Raw genomic sequence first — 12,008 nt, forward strand, 5'->3', positions numbered from 1 at the left:
ACCACTTTTTGCACTTGTGTTAGTGTTGAAAAACCACTTTTTGCACTTGTGTTAGTGTTGAAAAACCACTTTTCGCACTTGTGTTGGTGCAGGAAACCACTTTTGCACTTGTATTAGTTTGGAAAAAACACTTTTCGCACTTGAGTTAGTGTTGAAAAACCACTTATCGCACTTGTGTTAGTGTTGAAAAACCACTTTTCGCACTTGTGTTTGTGTTGAAAAAACACTTTTCGCACTTGTGTTAGTGTTGAAAAACCACTTTTCGCACTTGTGTTGGTGCAGGAAACCACTTTTGCATTGTATTAGTGTGGAAAAACCACTTTTTGCACTTGTGTTAGTGTTGAAAAACCACTTTTCGCACTTGTGTTAGTGTTGAAAAACCACTTTTCGCACTTGTGTTAGTGTTGAAAAACCACTTTTCGCACTTGTGTTGGTGCAGGAAACCACTTTTGCACTTGTATTAGTGTGGAAAAAACACTTTTTGCACTTGTGATAGTGTTGAAAAACCACTTTTCGCACTTGTGTTAGTGTTGAAAAACCACTTTTTGCACTTGTGTTAGTGTTGAAAAACCACTTTTCGCACATGTGTTAGTGTTGAAAAACCACTTTTTGCACTTGTGTTAGTGTTGAAAAACCACTTTTTGCACTTGTGTTAGTGTTGAAAAACCACTTTTCGCACTTGTGTTGGTGCAGGAAACCACTTTTGCACTTGTATTAGTTTGGAAAAAACACTTTTCGCACTTGAGTTAGTGTTGAAAAACCACTTATCGCACTTGTGTTAGTGTTGAAAAACCACTTTTCGCACTTGTGTTTGTGTTGAAAAAACACTTTTCGCACTTGTGTTAGTGTTGAAAAACCACTTTTCGCACTTGTGTTGGTGCAGGAAACCACTTTTGCATTGTATTAGTGTGGAAAAACCACTTTTTGCACTTGTGTTAGTGTTGAAAAACCACTTTTCGCACTTGTGTTAGTGTTGAAAAACCACTTTTCGCACTTGTGTTAGTGTTGAAAAACCACTTTTCGCACTTGTGTTGGTGCAGGAAACCACTTTTGCACTTGTATTAGTGTGGAAAAAACACTTTTTGCACTTGTGATAGTGTTGAAAAACCACTTTTCGCACTTGTGTTAGTGTTGAAAAACCACTTTTCGCACTTGTGTTAGTGTTGAAAAGCCACTTTTCGCACTTGTGTTGGTGCAGGAAACCAGTTTTGCACTTGTATGAGTGTGGAAAAAACACTTTTTGCACTTGTAATAGTGTTGAAAAACCACGTTTCGCACTTGTGTTAGTGTTGAAAAACCACTTTTCGCACTTGTGTTGGTGCAGGAAACCACTTTTGCACTTGTATTAGTGTGGAAAACCACTTATCGCACTTGTGTTAGTGTTGAAAAACCACTTATCGCACTTGTGTTAGTGTTGAAAAAACACTTTTTGCACTTGTGTTAGTGTTGAAAAACCACTTATCGCACTTGTGTTAGTGTTGAAAAACCACTTATCGCACTTGTGTTAGTGTTGAAAAAACACTTTTTGCACTTGTGTTAGTGTTGAAAAACCACTTTTCGCACTTGTTTTAGTGTTGAAAAACCACTTTTCGCACTTGTGTTGGTGCAGGAAACCACTTTTGCATTTGTATTAGTGTGGAAAAAACACTTTTCGCACTTGTGTTTGTGTTGAAAAACCACTTTTCGCACTTGTGTTAGTGTTGAAAAACCACTTTTCGCACTTGTGTTGGTGCAGGAAACCACTTATCGCACTTGTGTTGTGTTGAAAAACCACTTTTTGCACTTGTGTTAGTGTTGAAAAACCACTTTTCGCACTTGTGTTGGAGCAGGAAACCACTTTTGCACTTGTATTAGTGTGGAAAAAGCACTTTTTGCACTTGTGATAGTGTTGAAAAACCACTTTTCGCACTTGTGTTAGTGTTGAAAAACCACTTTTTGCACTTGTGTTAGTGTTGAAAAACCACATTTCGCACATGTGTTAGTGTTGAAAAACCACTTTTTGCACTTGTGTTAGTGTTGAAAAACCACTTTTTGCACTTGTGTTAGTGTTGAAAAACCACTTTTCGCACTTGTGTTGGTGCAGGAAACCACTTTTGCTCTTGTATTAGTGTGGAAAAACCACTTTTCGCACTTGTGTTAGTGTTGAAAAACCACTTTTTGCACTTGTGTTAGTGTTGAAAAACCACTTTTCGCACTTGTGTTGGTGTAGGAAACCACTTTTGCACTTGTATTAGTGTGGAAAAACCACTTTTCGCACTTGTGTTAGTGTTGAAAAACCACTTTTCGCACTTGTGTTAGTGTTGAAAAGCCACTTTTCGCACTTGTGTTGGTGCAGGAAACCAGTTTTGCACTTGTATGAGTGTGGAAAAAACACTTTTTGCACTTGTAATAGTGTTGAAAAACCACTTTTCGCACTTGTGTTAGTGTTGAAAAACCACTTTTCGCACTTGTGTTGGTGCAGGAAACCACTTTTGCACTTGTATTAGTGTGGAAAAACCACTTATCGCACTTGTGTTAGTGTTGAAAAACCACTTATCGCACTTGTGTTAGTGTTGAAAAAACACTTTTTGCACTTGTGATAGTGTTGAAAAACCACTTTTTGCACTTGTGTTAGTGTTGAAAAACCACTTTTCGCACTTGTGTTGGTGCAGGAAACCACTTTTGCACTTCTATTAGTGTTGAAAAACCACTTTTCGCACTTGTGTTAGTGTTGAAAAACCACTTTTCGCACTTGTGTTAGTGTTGAAAAACCACTTTTCGCACTTGTGTTAGTGTTGAAAAACCACTTTTTGCACTTGTGTTGGTGCAGGAAACCACTTTTGCATTTGTATTAGTGTGGAAAAAACACTTTTCGCACTTGTGTTTGTGTTGAAAAACCACTTTTCGCACTTGTGTTAGTGTTGAAAAACCACTTTTCGCACTTGTGTTGGTGCAGGAAACCACTTATCGCACTTGTGTTAGTGTTGAAAAACCACTTTTTGCACTTGTGTTAGTGTTGAAAAACCACTTTTTGCACTTGTGTTAGTGTTGAAAAACCACTTTTCGCACATGTGTTAGTGTTGAAAAACCACTTTTTGCACTTGTGTTAGTGTTGAAAAACCACTTTTTGCACTTGTGTTAGTGTTGAAAAACCACTTTTCGCACTTGTGTTGGTGCAGGAAACCACTTTTGCACTTGTATTAGTGTGGAAAAACCACTTTTCGCACTTGTGTTAGTGTTGAAAAACCACTTTTTGCACTTGTGTTAGTGTTGAAAAACCACTTTTCGCACTTGTGTTGGTGTAGGAAACCACTTTTGCACTTGTATTAGTGTGGAAAAACCACTTTTCGCACTTGTGTTAGTGTTGAAAAACCACTTTTCGCACTTGTGTTAGTGTTGAAAAGCCACTTTTCGCACTTGTGTTGGTGCAGGAAACCAGTTTTGCACTTGTATGAGTGTGGAAAAAACACTTTTTGCACTTGTAATAGTGTTGAAAAACCACTTTTCGCACTTGTGTTAGTGTTGAAAAACCACTTTTCGCACTTGTGTTGGTGCAGGAAATCACTTTTGCACTTGTATTAGTGTGGAAAAACCACTTATCGCACTTGTGTTAGTGTTGAAAAACCACTTATCGCACTTGTGTTAGTGTTGAAAAAACACTTTTTGCACTTGTGATAGTGTTGAAAAACCACTTTTTGCACTTGTGTTAGTGTTGAAAAACCACTTTTCGCACTTGTGTTGGTGCAGGAAACCACTTTTGCACTTCTATTAGTGTTGAAAAACCACTTTTCGCACTTGTGTTCGTGTTGAAAAACCACTTTTCGCACTTGTGTTAGTGTTGAAAAACCACTTTTCGCACTTGTGTTAGTGTTGAAAAACCACTTTTTGCACTTGTGTTGGTGCAGGAAACCACTTTTGCATTTGTATTAGTGTGGAAAAAACACTTTTCGCACTTGTGTTTGTGTTGAAAAACCACTTTTCGCACTTGTGTTAGTGTTGAAAAACCACTTTTCGCACTTGTGTTGGTGCAGGAAACCACTTATCGCACTTGTGTTAGTGTTGAAAAACCACTTTTTGCACTTGTGTTAGTGTTGAAAAACCACTTTTCGCACTTGTGTTGGTGCAGGAAACCACTTTTGCACTTGTATTAGTGTTGAAAAACCACTTTTCGCACTTGTGTTAGTGTTGAAAAACCACTTTTCGCACTTGTGTTAGTGTTGAAAAACCACTTTTCGCACTTGTGTTAGTGTTGAAAAACCACTTTTCGCACATGTGTTGTGCAGGAAACCACTTTTGCACTTGTATTAGTGTTGAAAAACCACTTTTTGCACTTGTGTTAGTGTTGAAAAACCACTTTTCGCACTTGTGTTGGTGCAGGAAACCACTTTTGCACTTGTATTAGTGTGGAAAAACCACTTTTTGCACTTGTGTTAGTGTTGAAAAACCACTTTTCGCACTTGAGTTAGTGTTGAAAAACCACTTTTCGCACTTGTGTTGGTGCAGGAAACCAGTTTTGCACTTGTATGAGTGTGGAAAAAACACTTTTTGCACTTGTAATAGTGTTGAAAAACCACTTTTCGCACTTGTGTTAGTGTTGAAAAACCACTTTTCGCACTTGTGTTGGTGCAGGAAACCACTTTTGCACTTGTATTAGTGTGGAAAAACCACTTATCGCACTTGTGTTAGTGTTGAAAAACCACTTATCGCACTTGTGTTAGTGTTGAAAAAACACTTTTTGCACTTGTGATAGTGTTGAAAAACCACTTTTTGCACTTGTGTTAGTGTTGAAAAACCACTTTTCGCACTTGTGTTGGTGCAGGAAACCACTTTTGCACTTCTATTAGTGTTGAAAAACCACTTTTCGCACTTGTGTTAGTGTTGAAAAACCACTTTTCGCACTTGTGTTAGTGTTGAAAAACCACTTTTCGCACTTGTGTTAGTGTTGAAAAACCACTTTTTGCACTTGTGTTGGTGCAGGAAACCACTTTTGCATTTGTATTAGTGTGGAAAAAACACTTTTCGCACTTGTGTTTGTGTTGAAAAACCACTTTTCGCACTTGTGTTAGTGTTGAAAAACCACTTTTCGCACTTGTGTTGGTGCAGGAAACCACTTATCGCACTTGTGTTAGTGTTGAAAAACCACTTTTTGCACTTGTGTTAGTGTTGAAAAACCACTTTTTGCACTTGTGTTAGTGTTGAAAAACCACTTTTCGCACATGTGTTAGTGTTGAAAAACCACTTTTTGCACTTGTGTTAGTGTTGAAAAACCACTTTTTGCACTTGTGTTAGTGTTGAAAAACCACTTTTCGCACTTGTGTTGGTGCAGGAAACCACTTTTGCACTTGTATTAGTGTGGAAAAACCACTTTTCGCACTTGTGTTAGTGTTGAAAAACCACTTTTTGCACTTGTGTTAGTGTTGAAAAACCACTTTTCGCACTTGTGTTGGTGTAGGAAACCACTTTTGCACTTGTATTAGTGTGGAAAAACCACTTTTCGCACTTGTGTTAGTGTTGAAAAACCACTTTTCGCACTTGTGTTAGTGTTGAAAAGCCACTTTTCGCACTTGTGTTGGTGCAGGAAACCAGTTTTGCACTTGTATGAGTGTGGAAAAAACACTTTTTGCACTTGTAATAGTGTTGAAAAACCACTTTTCGCACTTGTGTTAGTGTTGAAAAACCACTTTTCGCACTTGTGTTGGTGCAGGAAATCACTTTTGCACTTGTATTAGTGTGGAAAAACCACTTTTCGCACTTGTGTTAGTGTTGAAAAACCACTTATCGCACTTGTGTTAGTGTTGAAAAAACACTTTTTGCACTTGTGATAGTGTTGAAAAACCACTTTTTGCACTTGTGTTAGTGTTGAAAAACCACTTTTCGCACTTGTGTTGGTGCAGGAAACCACTTTTGCACTTCTATTAGTGTTGAAAAACCACTTTTCGCACTTGTGTTCGTGTTGAAAAACCACTTTTCGCACTTGTGTTAGTGTTGAAAAACCACTTTTCGCACTTGTGTTAGTGTTGAAAAACCACTTTTTGCACTTGTGTTGGTGCAGGAAACCACTTTTGCATTTGTATTAGTGTGGAAAAAACACTTTTCGCACTTGTGTTTGTGTTGAAAAACCACTTTTCGCACTTGTGTTAGTGTTGAAAAACCACTTTTCGCACTTGTGTTGGTGCAGGAAACCACTTATCGCACTTGTGTTAGTGTTGAAAAACCACTTTTTGCACTTGTGTTAGTGTTGAAAAACCACTTTTCGCACTTGTGTTGGTGCAGGAAACCACTTTTGCACTTGTATTAGTGTTGAAAAACCACTTTTCGCACTTGTGTTAGTGTTGAAAAACCACTTTTCGCACTTGTGTTAGTGTTGAAAAACCACTTTTCGCACTTGTGTTAGTGTTGAAAAACCACTTTTCGCACATGTGTTGGTGCAGGAAACCACTTTTGCACTTGTATTAGTGTTGAAAAACCACTTTTTGCACTTGTGTTAGTGTTGAAAAACCACTTTTCGCACTTGTGTTGGTGCAGGAAACCACTTTTGCACTTGTATTAGTGTGGAAAAACCACTTTTTGCACTTGTGTTAGTGTTGAAAAACCACTTTTCGCACTTGAGTTAGTGTTGAAAAACCACTTTTCGCACTTGTGTTGGTGCAGGAAACCAGTTTTGCACTTGTATGAGTGTGGAAAAAACACTTTTTGCACTTGTAATAGTGTTGAAAAACCACTTTTCGCACTTGTGTTAGTGTTGAAAAACCACTTTTCGCACTTGTGTTGTTGCAGGAAACCACTTTTGCACTTGTATTAGTATGGAAAAAACACTTTTCGCACTTGTGTTAGTGTTGAAAAACCACTTTTCGCACTTGTGTTAGTGTTGAAAAACCACTTTTCGCACTTCTGTTAGTGTTGAAAAACCACTTTTCGCACATGTGTTGGTGCAGGAAACCACTTTTGCACTTGTATTAGTGTGGAAAAACCACTTTTCGCACTTGTGTTAGTGTTGAAAAACCACTTTTCGCACTTGTGTTAGTGTTGAAAAACCACTTTTTGCACATGTGTTGGTGCAGGAAACCACTTCTGCACTTGTATTAGTGTGGAAAAACCACTTTTCGCACTTGTGTTAGTGTTGAAAAGCCACTTTTCGCACTTGTGTTAGTGTTGAAAAACCACGTTTCGCACTTGTGTTGGTGCAGGAAACCACTTTTGCACTTGTATTAGTGTGGAAAAACCACTTTTTGCACTTGTGTTAGTGTTGAAAAACCACTTTTCGCACTTGTGTTAGTGTTGAAAAACCACTTTTCGCACTTGTGTTGGTGCAGGAAACCACTTTTGCACTTGTATTAGTGTGGAAAAACCACTTATCGCACTTGTGTTAGTGTTGAAAAACCACTTATCGCACTTGTGTTAGTGTTGAAAAAACACTTTTTGCACTTGTGATAGTGTTGAAAAACCACTTTTTGCACTTGTGTTAGTGTTGAAAAACCACTTTTCGCACTTGTGTTGGTGCAGGAAACCACTTTTGCACTTCTATTAGTGTTGAAAAACCACTTTTCGCACTTGTGTTAGTGTTGAAAAACCACTTTTCGCACTTGTGTTAGTGTTGAAAAACCACTTTTCGCACTTGTGTTAGTGTTGAAAAACCACTTTTCGCACATGTGTTGGTGCAGGAAACCACTTTTGCACTTGTATTAGTGTTGAAAAACCACTTTTTGCACTTGTGTTAGTGTTGAAAAACCACTTTTCGCACTTGTGTTGGTGCAGGAAACCACTTTTGCACTTGTATTAGTGTGGAAAAACCACTTTTTGCACTTGTGTTAGTGTTGAAAAACCACTTTTCGCACTTGTGTTGGTGCAGGAAACTACTTTTGCATTTGTATTAGTGTGGAAAAAACACTTTTCGCACTTGTGTTTGTGTTGAAAAACCACTTTTCGCACTTGTGTTAGTGTTGAAAAACCACTTTTCGCACTTGTGTTGGTGCAGGAAACCACTTATCGCACTTGTGTTAGTGTTGAAAAACCACTTTTTGCACTTGTGTTAGTGTTGAAAAACCACTTTTCGCACTTGTGTTAGTGTTGAAAAACCACTTTTCGCACTTGTGTTGGTGCAGGAAACCACTTTTGCATTTGTATTAGTGTGGAAAAAACACTTTTCGCACTTGTGTTTGTGTTGAAAAACCACTTTTCGCACTTGTGTTAGTGTTGAAAAACCACTTTTCGCACTTGTGTTGGTGCAGGAAACCACTTATCGCACTTGTGTTAGTGTTGAAAAACCACTTTTCGCACTTGTGTTAGTGTTGAAAAACCACTTTTCGCACTTGTGTTGGAGCAGGAAACCACTTTTGCACTTGTATTAGTGTGGAAAAAGCACTTTTTGCACTTGTGATAGTGTTGAAAAACCACTTTTCGCACTTGTGTTAGTGTTGAAAAACCACTTTTTGCACTTGTGTTAGTGTTGAAAAACCACTTTTCGCACATGTGTTAGTGTTGAAAAACCACTTTTTGCACTTGTGTTAGTGTTGAAAAACCACTTTTTGCACTTGTGTTAGTGTTGAAAAACCACTTTTCGCACTTGTGTCGGTGCAGGAAACCACTTTTGCACTTGTATTAGTGTGGAAAAACCACTTTTCGCACTTGTGTTAGTGTTGAAAAACCACTTTTTGCACTTGTGTTAGTGTTGAAAAACCACTTTTCGCACTTGTGTTGGTGCAGGAAACCACTTTTGCACTTGTATTAGTGTGGAAAAACCACTTTTCGCACTTGTGTTAGTGTTGAATAACCACTTTTCGCACTTGTGTTAGTGTTGAAAAGCCACTTTTCGCACTTGTGTTGGTGCAGGAAACCAGTTTTGCACTTGTATGAGTGTGGAAAAAACACTTTTTGCACTTGTAATAGTGTTGAAAAACCACTTTTCGCACTTGTGTTAGTGTTGAAAAACCACTTTTCGCACTTGTGTTGGTGCAGGAAACCACTTATCGCACTTGTGTTAGTGTTGAAAAACCACTTATCGCACTTGTGTTAGTGTTGAAAAAACACTTTTCGCACTTGTGTTGGTGCAGGAAACCACTTTTGCACTTCTATTAGTGTTGAAAAACCACTTTTCGCACTTGTGTTAGTGTTGAAAAACCACTTTTCGCACTTGTGTTAGTGTTGAAAAACCACTTTTCGCACTTGTGTTAGTGTTGAAAAACCACTTTTCGCACTTGTGCTGGTGCAGGAAACCACTTTTGCATTTGTATTAGTGTGGAAAAAACACTTTTCGCACTTGTGTTTGTGTTGAAAAACCACTTTTCGCACTTGTGTTAGTGTTGAAAAACCACTTTTCGCACTTGTGTTGGTGCAGGAAACCACTTTTGCACTTGTATTAGTGTTGAAAAACCACTTTCCGCACTTGTGTTAGTGTTGAAAAACCACTTTTCGCACTTGTGTTAGTGTTGAAAAACCACTTTTCGCACTTGTGTTAGTGTTGAAAAACCACTTTTCGCACATGTGTTGGTGCAGGAAACCACTTTTGCACTTGTATTAGTGTTGAAAAACCACTTTTCGCACTTGTGTTAGTGTTGAAAAACCACTTTTCGCACTTGTGTTGGTGCAGGAAACCACTTTTGCACTTGTATTAGTGTGGAAAAACCACTTATCGCACTTGTGTTAGTGTTGAAAAACCACTTATCGCACTTGTGTTAGTGTTGAAAAAACACTTTTTGCACTTGTGATAGTGTTGAAAAACCACTTTTTGCACTTGTGTTAGTGTTGAAAAACCACTTTTCGCACTTGTGTTGGTGCAGGAAACCACTTTTGCACTTCTATTAGTGTTGAAAAACCACTTTTCGCACTTGTGTTAGTGTTGAAAAACCACTTTTCGCACTTGTGTTAGTGTTGAAAAACCACTTTTCGCACTTGTGTTAGTGTTGAAAAACCACTTTTTGCACTTGTGTTGGTGCAGGAAACCACTTATCGCACTTGTGTTAGTGTTGAAAAACCACTTTTCGCGCTTGTGTTAGTGTTGAAAAACCACTTTTCGCACTTGTGTTGGTGCAGGAAACCACTTTTGCACTTGTATTAGTGTTGAAAAACCACTTTTCGCACTTGTGTTAGTGTTGAAAAACCACTTTTCGCACTTGTGTTAGTGTTGAAAAACCACTTTTCGCACTTGTGTTAGTGTTGAAAAACCACTTTTCGCACATGTGTTGGTGCAGGAAACCACTTTTACACTTGTATTAGTGTTGAAAAACCACTTTTTGCACTTGTGTTAGTGTTGAAAAACCACTTTTCGCACTTGTGTTGGTGCAGGAAACCACTTTTGCACTTGTATTAGTGTGGAAAAACCACTTTTTGCACTTGTGTTAGTGTTGAAAAACCACTTTTCGCACTTGAGTTAGTGTTGAAAAACCACTTTTCGCACTTGTGTTGGTGCAGGAAACCACTTTTGCACTTGTATTAGTGTGGAAAACCACTTTTTGCACTTGTGATGGTGTTGAAAAACCAATTTTCGCACTTGTGTTAGTGTTGAAAAACCACTTTTCGCACTTGTATTGGTGCAGGAAACCACTTTTGCACTTGTATTAATGTAGAAAAAAACTTTTTGCACTTGTGATAGTGTTGAAAAACCACTTTTCGCACTTGTGTTAGTGTTGAAAAACCACTTTTCGCACTTGTGTTAGTGTTGAAAAACCACTTTTCACACTTGTGTTAGTGTTGAAAAACCACTTTTCGCACTTGTGTTAGTGTTGAAAAACCACTTTTCGCACTTGTGTTGGTGCAGGAAACCACTTTTGCATTTGTATTAGTGTGGAAAAAACATTTTTCGCACTTGTGTTAGTGTTGAAAAACCACTTTTCGCACTTGTGTTAGTGTTGAAAAACCACTTTTCGCACTTGTGTTAGTGTTGAAAAACCACTTTTCGCACTTGTGTTAGTGTTGAAAAACCACTTTTCGCACATGTGTTGGTGCAGGAAACCACTTTTGCACTTGTATTAGTGTTGAAAAACCACTTTTCGCACTTGTGTTAGTGTTGAAAAACCACTTTTCGCACTTGTTGGTGCAGGAAACCACTTTTGCATTTGTATTAGTGTGGAAAAAAACACTTTTCGCACTTGTTTGTGTTAAAAAACCACTTTTTGCACTTGTGTTAGTGTTGAAAAACCACTTTTCGCACTTGTGTTGGTGCAGGAAACCACTTATCGCACTTGTGTTAGTGTTGAAAAACCACTTTTTGCACTTGTGTTAGTGTTGAAAAACCACTTTTCGCACTTGTGTTGGTGCAGGAAACCACTTTTGCACTTGTATTAGTGTGGAAAAAACACTTTTTGCACTTGTGATAGTGTTGAAAAACCACTTTTCGCACTTGTGTTAGTGTTGAAAAACCACTTTTCGCACTAGTGTTGGTGCAGGAAACCACTTTTGCACTTGTATTAGTGTGGAAAAACCACTTTTTGCACTTGTGTTAGTGTTGAAAAAACACTTTTCGCACTTGTGTTAGTGTTGAAAAACCACTTTTCGCACTTGTGTTAGTGTTGAAAAACCACTTTTCGCACTTGTGTTGGTGCAGGAAACCACTTTTGCACTTCTATTAGTGTGGAAAAACCACTTTTCGCACTTGTGTTAGTGTTGAAAAACCACTTTTCGCACTTGTGTTAGTGTTGAAAAACCACTTTTCGCACTTGTGTTAGTGTTGAAAAACCACTTTTCGCACTTGTGTTGGTGCAGGAAACCACTTTTGCATTTGTATTAGTGTGGAAAAAACATTTTTCGCACTTGTGTTAGTGTTGAAAAACCACTTTTCGCACTTGTGTTAGTGTTGAAAAACCACTTTTCGCACTTGTGTTAGTGTTGAAAAACCACTTTTCGCACTTGTGTTAGTGTTGAAAAACCACTTTTCGCACATGTGTTGGTGCAGGAAACCACTTTTGCACTTGTATTAGTGTTGAAAAACCACTTTTTGCACTTGTGTTAGTGTTGAAAAACCACTTTTCGCACTTGTGTTGGTGCAGGAAACCACTTTTGCACTTGTATTAGTGTGGAAAAACCACTTTTTGCAC

This window comes from Myxine glutinosa, unplaced genomic scaffold, assembly GCF_964187855.1.
Source record: "Myxine glutinosa unplaced genomic scaffold, kmMyxGlut1.1 SCAFFOLD_354, whole genome shotgun sequence".
Taxonomy (NCBI): domain Eukaryota; kingdom Metazoa; phylum Chordata; class Myxini; order Myxiniformes; family Myxinidae; genus Myxine; species Myxine glutinosa.